The sequence below is a fragment of the Adiantum capillus-veneris genome, chromosome 6 (genome assembly GCF_014529385.1).
Source record: "Adiantum capillus-veneris isolate H3 chromosome 6, ASM1452938v2, whole genome shotgun sequence".
NCBI lineage: Eukaryota > Viridiplantae > Streptophyta > Polypodiopsida > Polypodiales > Pteridaceae > Adiantum > Adiantum capillus-veneris.
The window spans coordinates 59,606,153-59,617,400 of NC_140936.1; positions in this window are offsets into that span (position 1 = coordinate 59,606,153).

An 11,248-nucleotide genomic window follows, 5' to 3' on the forward strand; every position below is an offset into this window, starting at 1 on the left:
TTTGTGTCATTTCTGACATTGTATGTGCAGTCTTGGATTGCTGACAAGGATGACTTCCTTCGGCGCCGGACAAGAGAGTATCGAGGAAGGGATGCGGCCCTAGCACAGTACCTTTCAAAGCTCTGCGAGTCGCCGATAGTAGTTTTTCACAATTCCATGTCACAAGAGGGTTCAATAGCAACTTACACATTCAAGACACTATCACGCTTCTTGGGTGGACCGGTGCTGCCCAAAAGTGCAGATAAAGTCATTCTTGTTGACAAAGTGTTTGCTAGAGATTGTTTTGGTTACTGCCCAGGCTATACAGGTGGTCGGGCAGCGTATTACTACACCTACACAGCAATGGCACTAGCTCTTGGTAGACAAAACCCAGATGAACTTTTAGAGTATGGCAAACATCTCATGATTCGTTACAAGGGTGACGTGCCAAAAACCAAAATTGAACCTGCAAAATCTTGATACACTTCAAGTACCAATTGTATAAGATCATGTATTACATAAATTTTTTACAATGCCATCCACTCAGAGTATCTTTCTCCACTTGTGATTCACATACACCATTGTCTCTCTCCACCTTCGTTGACTTTCACGAGCTCCGGAGTTGTTGTATGCCATTGATCTTTTAGCTTTTTGTTGTTGTAAATGTCTGATGGCTTGTGCTGTTGCTGAATTTGCCAAGACTTCTTTTGCCTGCATTCGATGAATGATTCTACGATAGAACCATTCAAATAGTTCTCTCAAACTGTTAGCCTTGATTCGAGAGCCACCATGTCGTGTGTGCCTGAAATAAGCATTTCTCGCCATGTAATGAGACTTTTCCATCCCTTGGGTATTCCATATTGCCGGGTTCCCATACTTCTGTATAAAATATGGCAAATGATTGAAGATGATGTGCTGGATATGAAAACAGATTAGTTAGAATGTTTTACACTCACATATTTGCACATAAGAGAGAAAGAAATACATGATAATACCATGTAGTGAGTAATCTGGGTGTCTGTCCATGCTGTCTTGAATGATTTTTTCAGAAGGTTGAGATTTTCCTTGAACTTGTTCATATCACCTTGTGACCAGTCATCTTTGTCGCACATCAAAAATAGGATGTCTATTGATCGTCAAACCTCAGCCTTCGCGTTACGAGTAGTTGGTTCGTGGTCTTTGACTGCAATATGTAGCTTTTTCCAGCTCTGATACTCTACCTTGCTAACATAAGATGTGTTATATATTTTTCCATGTTTTGTTAGCTTTGGATCTCTTGTACCTTGGGGCTTAGATAAAAACCTCCGTGCCTTCACCCCACCGATGGATGGTTTGCATGGGACATCCTTCTCAGCAGTTGATCTCTTTTCATCCCGCTGGATTTTCACATTGCCACCATGAAGCCCCATATCCGACAGTACCATTTCTAAGCACTGCAAGGCTACTTGTCGTTCTGCAGAGTTCTTAATCTTCCAAGCAAACCCGATGTATAAGTAGACCAATTTCTCTACAATTCTACAAAGGGCATGCATTGTACAAATGTGAACATTCACAAGTGGTATTTTCAAAACTGGTCGAAAAGCAGGATCCTCAATGTGACGTGTTGGAGCTTTTCTCCACCACTTTGGGTCCATGACCTTTGCAGGCTCCATGCAGAACAAACACGGTGACTTTGCCATTGCACCCATTCCACAATTATACATGCACTTTAATGTTTTAAGGTCACCTGCAAGATGCCACTGAACTTGAAAGTCTCCCCTTCCATCTAGACGTAGTACCTCTCCCTGGTTAGTCTGTCGATCAATCAGCTCCGGAATATTAGTTCGATGGAACACCCAATATAGAATCTCATGATCTTCTTTCTTTACCTGCAACACAAAATAAATGAGACTTAAGTAGATCTGAATATTTGAGCTTACTTGAGAATATCGCTTACCTCAAACGCACCAAGCCACCATATGTTAGATTCTGATTGAACACTAAAATATAAAGGATCATCACTGGGACACTTTGAGAGGGCTCTATTCATTAAAGTAATAGTAACACACTCTAGCTTTTTCTCTTTAACAAGCTCACACTCATCCAGTTTTAACACAAAATGTAATAGTCCACGTGACTCTTCAAATGTGATGTTGTAAAACTCCACCATTCTCTTCTGTAGTATCCGCAGGTCCATAAAAATATTGTTGAACTCATCATATGCCATGTTGGCTCCATGGCCACTGTAAGTTGCTTTAATATGAAAGGGCTGTCCAAGATAGTCTCCCTGTGCCTCGTTAAGCTGAAGCCTCTCTTTCCAAACACTTGAGGCTGATGGTAGAAGTTTGGATTTTATACCCTTCCTAACAAAGATGGATGAGACAGACTTTTGGATAGCCGAATATCCTCTTTTGCTTACACCAAGTGAATCAAGTGTGCCTTGTATCTCTTTTGCAGGCACTGAGTTCTCTGAAATAAAGCGGTCCACTACATTTCTTTGTAGAACCTTAAACTTCTTGTCATGTACTATATCTGCTGCCAGGCTTCTACTTATAAGTGGCTTCAATCTCTTTCCTATATTGGCTTTGGGGTCAATGTTTTCCTTGTCAGGATAGATTGAGTCTCTACATGAAGACAATGCATAAGTAAATAACAGAAAATTTGCTTCACTAACACTATTTAGGCACATGAAAACAATGCATAACAAGAAAAAACAAAGAGATTACTTAACTAAGACAATGTAGCCAACCAAGAAGCATCACCTTAATGCTCGGATTCTTTTCTTGAGACCTCCTGATGCAACCTGCAATGTTTCAAGATTGCGCAATTTCTTCTTTCGGATACGACCACCCAAGATGGTGTCCTTCATTTGACAACTTCGCACCTTTCCTTTCAGTTCTTGTACCTCTGTTTTATGTTGCAAAATGGTAACCTGATCTGTAGAATGTAAATGTGAAAGGCGAACAATCTCACATTGTTGAGCTTGGAGAATGCTCTTGTAAGTTCCAGCTTCTCTTGTAAGTGATTTACAATAACCCAGAAGGCCGTTTTCTCCATCACCAGCAAAGGTCAATAAGCTTGTAGGATTGACAAACGGTGGAGACGCATTAGTTATTGGATTCTTAGGGTAGAGAGAGCCTCTCATCCAGATATCTATGTGTTTAGCTCCTTGAGCTCTGAGCGTGTCTATGGAGGTGGGAGGTATATGTGTGTTTGTTTTACTGCGCTTAATCAATGGTTGGTACTCATTGTCCAAATCAATGTGAAGGTGATATTTGGCTCGTTTGTGGGTAACATTTGTGCCATTTGAGGAGTGCGCCATTAGCCAAATGTGCAGGTTTAATGGAAAGTGAATAGCGGCTGCGGATTCGTCCCTCCATGTTAGCCTCATTCCCTCCGTATTGACGTTGTTCATTCAATACAACTAAAAAGAGGATTATCCCTCAATCACTACGAACGAATGTTCAGAGGGGTAAGGAATCTACTTAAAGTACACTTTTTGAAGTTTTACTATGAAAGACCCAGCTCTTTTATTTGTCATTTTTTCTAGAGAGAGAGTGCAAAAAATACATTTTCTTAGAAGGCCCTCCAAATGACCTCCGAAATTTCCTAATGCATGGTGATTGCATATATATACATACATACATATATATATATATATATATATATATATATATATATATATATATATATATATATATATATAGAGAGAGAGAGAGAGAGAGAGAGAGAGAGAGAGAGAGAGAGAGAGAGAGAGAGAGAGAGGAGGCTATGAAGGCCATGGATAGATGCCCTAAGCAAGAGATGGAGGGGATACGAAGGCCGTGGAGAACCATCCTTGACAGACGGGGAAGTCGTGAGGGAAGTCGAAGCCAAAGACGGCCCGTGTGCAGAGCTGCCTAGGCAGGGAGAGAGACGATATTTGACTTGTTTGAAACCCTACAAAAGTGAGCTTGCTGAATTTGCGCCGTCCAGGGGAGGAAAACTTGACCCTACAGCATGGCCTGGTGAGCAACATGCAAGCCATAAACATTATCTCTCTCTCTCTCTCTCTCTCTCTCTCGCTCTCTCTCTCTCTCTCTCTTTCGCTCAGGCAGGGCATTGCCATGCGCAAATGGTGTTTACTTTCACATTTTGGGTTCCCTAAGGGTGCTCTAAGGCCACCCTTGGGGCCTTTCCCACAATGGGTTATAGCGGGTTAGGATATATAGACCATGCACATGCCACCTTGCTTGCGTGCAAGGGCCACCTTGTTGCAGGCTGAGGCAACACAAAAAATCAAAAGTCTTCAGTAGAGTGTGGATCATTGTTGATGATTGAAATTCATGAATTTAAACAAAGACCTCAAGCATGGTTATAGGAAGGCCACGCAAGGGTGTGTTAAAGATTATCAAGGCCGCATGAACCGATCATGCAAGGCATGCGCATAGCGGGTATAGACTTCACAAGCAAGATATACACCATAAACCATGTAGGGAATGCAAGCAAAAGGCAACGACATCTAACTCAGAATTGCTTGGATTTCTTCTTCATTCAATAAGGACAACGGAAAGGCTAGTCGACAAGAGCACTTAATGAGGTATGCAGTTGCTTTCTTATTAAGCATGTGCTTGTTCGCTATAGTATGCAATAGGTGTATACACTGCCATAGCAATGTCTTACATGATTGTGAAATCTAAGTATTAGCAAAGAACAAAGATGTGTGATGACAACGGTCAAGCAAGGCTCGATTTTGCACCAGTTTTGTAATAGAAGCATGGCTTCTCCCCATGCGACACTTCGTCCACAGTACCTTGACTCGGTACGACCTTCACGTACAAGCAAAGACTGCGACATGTAAGGGCAATGTACAAAGAAAGGCTTCCTTTTTCATGCTTATGATATAATACCTACCCACAATCTGGAATATGCTATGAGCATATTGATTTGGGGATGCTTTACCAATGTATGGCATGATCATTCACTGGGTATTGCTATTATATCTAAGACAAGTTTTTGGCAAAGGTGCTCGGCATGGCCGACCACTTGTTACAACTTGAGAAGCTGACAGGGGTTTTTCTATGTCATACGCTGGATTTGCAATTTTGCTAGGGCATGGCTCCTAGGCAAACTATTTTTACACATCCGTCGATTAGGATAAATCTATAGGTCAAGGACAACAGTCATCAAGCTAAGCAGGTATGAGGTACACACCTTGCAATTATTGTTGGAATTAGGTTTGCAGAGAAACACACACAGCTTGGAGAAGACGAAGGAAGCTCAGGACACACAATAGAGAGTGTGTTACTTAGTGTGCAATGGAAAGATAGATAGCCCTAGAGTGATGGGCATATATACAATGCATGGGGGAAAAAACCTCCTAAAGAGGGAAAAAATGCCCCGGTGGTCCTAGTGTGTTCACACACATCACTACCACATGTATATGGTAACAAATCCCCCCTAGAGTGATGCGGTGAACGAGAGCTGGCACATGAGTAAAGGGAAGTGCCATGCACTGAGGACAGGATCAGTCCACAGAGGGGAGTAAGCCCAAAGCTTTGCGGAAAGCTTCAAGCTTCTCACGAGACAATGCCTTTGTGAAAAGATCTGCAAGGTTGTCCTGTGTTGGCACATAAGCCAAGATGATCTCTCCTGTTGAGAGCCTCTCCTGACATAGTGGTAATGCATCTCAATGTGCTTTGTGCGAGCATGAAAAACTGGGTTCCTCGTAACTGCCAATGCGCTCTGAGTGTCAGTGTAGATAGTGTTGGCAGTGTCATGTCCAACACCCAAATCAGCCATAAGACGTCTGAGCCATACACACTTAGCCGTAGCTATGAAGACTGCCCTGTACTCAGCCTCACAACTCGAAGTGGCCACAGTAGGTTGCTTCTTGCTCAACCATGATATACATGAACTACCAAGCATGAAATAAAACCCACTTGTGGACACTCGTGTGTCAAAACAACCTGCCCAATCTGAGTCCGAAAAAGCATGTAAGTCTGGCGGCAATGATCCCCCCTTGGGATAAAACAAGACAAGATGTAAAGTGCCTCTAAGGTAGTGGAAAATCCTCTTGACAGCCTGCCAATGCTTAGACCCTGGGCTATGCATAAATGTGCTGACCTGTGAGACTGCAAACTAAATATCCGGCCTCGTGTTGCATACATAAATCAGGCAGCCAACAACAGTTTGGTAAAGAGTGACATCAGCAGGATCACCAGCATCATGTAGACTCAACTTCAAACCTGTTTCCATGGGAGTGGCAATAGGTTTGCAATCCTCAAGTCCAAACTTACATAGCAATGTCTCTATGTAACTTTTCTGACACAAGGCAATACCACCATCACACTGCTTAAACTGTATACCCAAATAATGATGCAACAGCCCCAAATCTTTCATCTTGAAAGTAGCATTGAAATCAGCCTTAAATTCAGAAATATGTCTCTCATTTGGTCCAGTGATCAGCAAATCATCAACATAAAGAACCACGATGAGAAATACATCACCCTCACGCTTTACATACAATGTTCTTTCTGTTGGACTGTTACGAAAGCCTTGTTTGACCAAATGAGTGTCAGCTTTCTCATACCAAGCACGAGGAGATTGCTTCAACCCATACAAAGCCTTGTTACATTTGCACACTTTGTCCTCTTGTCCTTTTATGACAAAACCGCGAGGCTGCATTACATAAACTTCCTCAAATATGTCACCATTCAAGAAAGCAGTAACAATGTCTGATTGATGTACATCCCAACCAAAATGAGCTGCCAATGCACATAGAAAACGCACAGTAGTCATACAACAAGTGGGAGCAAAAGTCTCTTCATAATCTATGCCCTTTTGTTGTGCATAACCCTTTGCAACAAGTCGACCCTTATGGCGATCGATCTCACCATCCGGTTTGCGTTTCAACTTGTAAACCTACTTTGTACCAATGGCCTTTTTGCTAGGAGGCAAATCACATAAAGTCCATGTGTCATTTTCTATAAGTGCATCATATTCTGATTGCATGGCAGCCATCCAATTTTCTGAATTCTGTGCTTCATCAAAAGACAGAGGCTCCTCAACATCATGTAAACTAGACACAGCCAAAGCATACCAATCCGATGCATAAGATGCATGGCGAGAGCCTGAACGAGTACGACTAGACAAAGGTGCATCCAATTTACTGTCACGCAAAGTGTGCACCAGCCATTTTGGCATACCTCTAGCCTGCTCATTTTCAGCCCTTTCCTCATCAAGTACATCATGTACATCTACATCAGTAACAGGCTGATCTAGAACATTTTTAGAAACCCCCATAGGCTGTACATTTGCCTCATTGGAACTTACATTCGTATTTCCACTAGTGAAAAGAGGCAACAAAGTGTCATAAATGTCCTGTGAGCTTACATTACTGTCTCTAGTACATGACAGCAAGGGTTGAACAGAATCGTCCACAAACACTACATCCCGAGAAACCAGAATATGTTTTGTTTGCGGATGATACAACCTGTAATCTTTGCTTTCAGCACTATAACCAACAAAAATACATTTGACAGCCTTATCATCCAATTTTCTGCGCTGCACTTGTGGCACCAAAGCATATGCCAAACAACCAAAAACACGCATGTGCTCAATAGAAGGTTTTCTATCATGCCATGCTTCATATGGAGTAATAGACTGCAAAGCTTTCGTAGGACACCTATTAAGTACATAAGTGGCACACATGATGGCCTCAAGCCAAAAAGAAAACGGTAAAGCTTGACTTTTGACAACACATCGTGCCATTTCCGTCAGTGACCTGTTTTTCCTCTCAGCAACACCATTTTGCTGAGGTGTATAAGGCACTGCACATTGGTGTTTTATCCCACGACTAGCTAGAAATGCATTAAATTCATGAGACATATACTCCCCCCCTCGATCGGAACGGAGGGTGCCCATAGTACATTTCGAGACATTTTCAGCCATAGCCAGAAATTGTTTGAAGCACATAAAAACTTCGGACTTCGCTTTAAGCGGAAATACCCATGCATGCTTGGAGTAATCATCAATGAAAGTCACGAAGTACAGGTAATTGCCCAAGGACGGAGTTTGCATGGGCTCACAAACATCACTATGCACAAGCTGCAACCTGCATGTGGCCCGAACTGAACCATCCTTTGGAAACTTAGAACGTTGGATCTTACCCAAAATACAGCCTTCACAAACATGTTTGACTGGTGCTTCAAGAGGTGGCAAAGAATCAACCATATCAGATTTCTGCAAATGCAGCGAACTGGCAAAATTCAGATGACCAAAACGCGCATGCCAAAGTTTTGCATCTAAAATAGCCCTTGAATCTGCAACAGCATTTGCAAAATTTTGTCCACACTTGTCATACAAAGTGAGCTTATATAGCCCACGACACAAAAGGCCAGATGCAACAATTTCATCACCAAAACTGAGATCATGAACTGTACATGTGTCATCCACAAATTTGACTACAAGTCCAAGTCTAGCAAGTGCGGATACAGACAAGAGATTCTTCTTGATCCCAGGTACATAAAGTGCATCAACAAGTGTGAAAAAACTGCCATTAGCAGCAGTAAGCACAATCTTTCCAACTCCGTGAACTGGATAAGAGGCATTGTTGGCACAAGTGACTAAATTCCATGCGGGACAGACTCGAGAGAGGTAAACAATTCACGATGTGAGGTAATGTGCTTTGTAGCACCACTGTCGAAATACCACACATGTGAATCTACAGCAACTGACAAGCATGCATTATGGACAACAGGATTGTAAGTGCACTCTGCACTAAACGCCCATTCTGCATCAACATCAGCAACAGAGTCTCCTTTCACAGAAGACTCAACAATGGCTGCATTTGTAATGGAACCAACATTTGCAGTGGAACCACCCTCTTTCTTCTTAGCCTCTTTGGTCTTCAACTTAGGACACGACTTGATCAAGTGATCATTGGATTTACAATAATGGCAACGCATCTTCTTTTTGCCCTTGTTAAGGCGGTTACGCCGCTAGCGGAAGCTAAATAGCGAGAACTCAACCAACAACAGAATTTGTCAGACGAGGACGGAGCTTGACCCGCAGGCGCATGGAAACAACTAGGTGGGTGTCAAATCACCTACTCGACTTTCTAATGACAATCACTACTAAGGAAATCAAATCTAAGTTCTAAAATACGCAAGTGACTGAAATGCGTACTACGAACAAATGCTATACGAAACAGGATCTAGAATCATTGAATCGATCTCAAACTCAAGGGGAAGTCTATACACTAGGTAAGAACAACACCCTAAAGACTTGAACTGCAAAATCAACCTATAACCACTCCGTGCGGTAAACGCGTATGAAGACAGGCCAAAAAATACAGGTGACCGAAACTTGACCCCGATGGTACTAATGTGTAGCTCTACTCGTTGTGGTTCTATAGATATGCTGCATGCTCTATTCTGACACACGAGTTGGAAGAAAACTCACACCGAAGCTCGTAGGAACTTACCACACATAGAAGCCGATAGCGCGCACTCTTGGTATCTGTGCGTAGCTCTCGCCGTTGCTAACACAATGGCGGTGTCGCTTCTCCAATGGCGGCTCCATAGCTCGCGTAGCAAGTAGATAAAACTCTCTCTCTCTCTCTCTCTCTCTCTCTCTCTCAGACACAGTCACGGCGCTCAAAAACTCACTTTGATTAATAATCTGAATCCCCCTTAGGTTACAAAAACTTTGGCTTATATACCTCAGCCTTGGAGGTGAGAACATCTCTAACTAATTACATCAGCAAGTGAAACTACTTCGGGATTACAAGCTGGAAACTCAATTGAGTCCCGTTACTTAATGAATGGCTCAAATCAAAATTAATGTCGGAAAGACATTTATTACAATCAATGGTTACAAAATGATGAGTGTGAGCAAAAATGTGGGCGTGATCCTCTGCTGGCTCAACACTCCCCCCCTCCCCGTTCATGTCGTCCCTGACATGACTTTTATGCTTGGTCAATAAAGTCCTGTCGTCTTGAGCATCTGCAAATGTGATTCGTATCGTAGGTTGCCGATGGTCAAGGTTGGGCCGAATATTTTACTTTCGTGGGTGAAAAAGCCGGTGTAGAAAGCTTCTTCGAATGTTTGCATGTGGAAGCTGGGCAAAAACATAATCCTCTGGTATAGGAGGTGCAACACTTTTGGAGAAGGCTGCAATGAAAGATCATATATCATATCAGTCACTGTGTCGGCCGTCGATAGTAGACTCGAGGTCATGGCTTTATCTAGCGCGAACACTTCAATGCAAGCTAAGAGAGTCCTGCAAATTTTCTTGAGCATCTGACACGAAAGGTCAGGAGAGCCAGTAAAGAGCTTGATGGTGCCCGTTAGGGTTTTCACCATGTAGGCTTTACCTATTCTCTCTCCTGCCTTTGGTCCTGGCATCCTGGGGTAATTAAGCCAATTTGGCTTCTTTTCTGCAATCCTGTCATGCTCTTTCCAGCTTCTGACTCTTGGCACCGGGCAGAAGGTTGCATCCTCCCGAATCTCCTTTGGTGCCTCTACCAAGTAGATGAGGTAGGCTGGGTATTTGTTCAGCCAACCTTTCCTCCATCTAGGCTGCGAATCTACAATCTTCTTTGGTTGTTCCTCTTTTGTAATGTCGCCTTCGTAAAGAGCGACATACTACTCCTCCTCTATTCTCTTTTTCGTTTTTATCACTTCAAACTTCATCAAAGGGAAAGGCAGGCTGGGTTGCATCCACTCTTCATGGAGCACTTTTGTGTCTAGTCCCTGAAGTCTAATGGAGATTAGGAGTCTCCTCTCCCATTCCATTTCCGCCTTGGCACTCTCCTCTGTTGACTTTTCTATTTGGTCATGGAGCCTTTGTTCTTCTTCTTCAGAGATTCCTGAAGTTGAGGCCACCTCTTGAACTGGGGCTGGATCTTCAATTGTGTTTGCCTCTCCAGTTTCTGGTAGCTCTATGGCTGCTCCACCTGATTCTTCTTGTGGTGTCTCTGTCTCTCTTCTTTGTTGCTCTTGTAGATCTTGGAGCTGTTTGCGGAGGGTCTCATTCTCTGTTCTTAGTGTTTGATTTTCTAAAGTGAGCCTCTCCTCTGCTGCCAATGATCCCTCCGCAATGTGCAACCTTTGCACTTTCTCTAATCTTAGCTCTCTTTGTAAGCTTTGGACCTGGTCTTCCAGAGCTGGTACAAGAGCTCCCTCTTGTTCGGTTCCTGCTCTGCTAGCTCTAGGGGTAGTCCTGAGTCTAGTGATTGTTCTTTCTTGGAGCGCGACTCTTTCCCTTAGCTCAATGAGCTCATCTTTAGCCGCCTCCAAGTCGTCT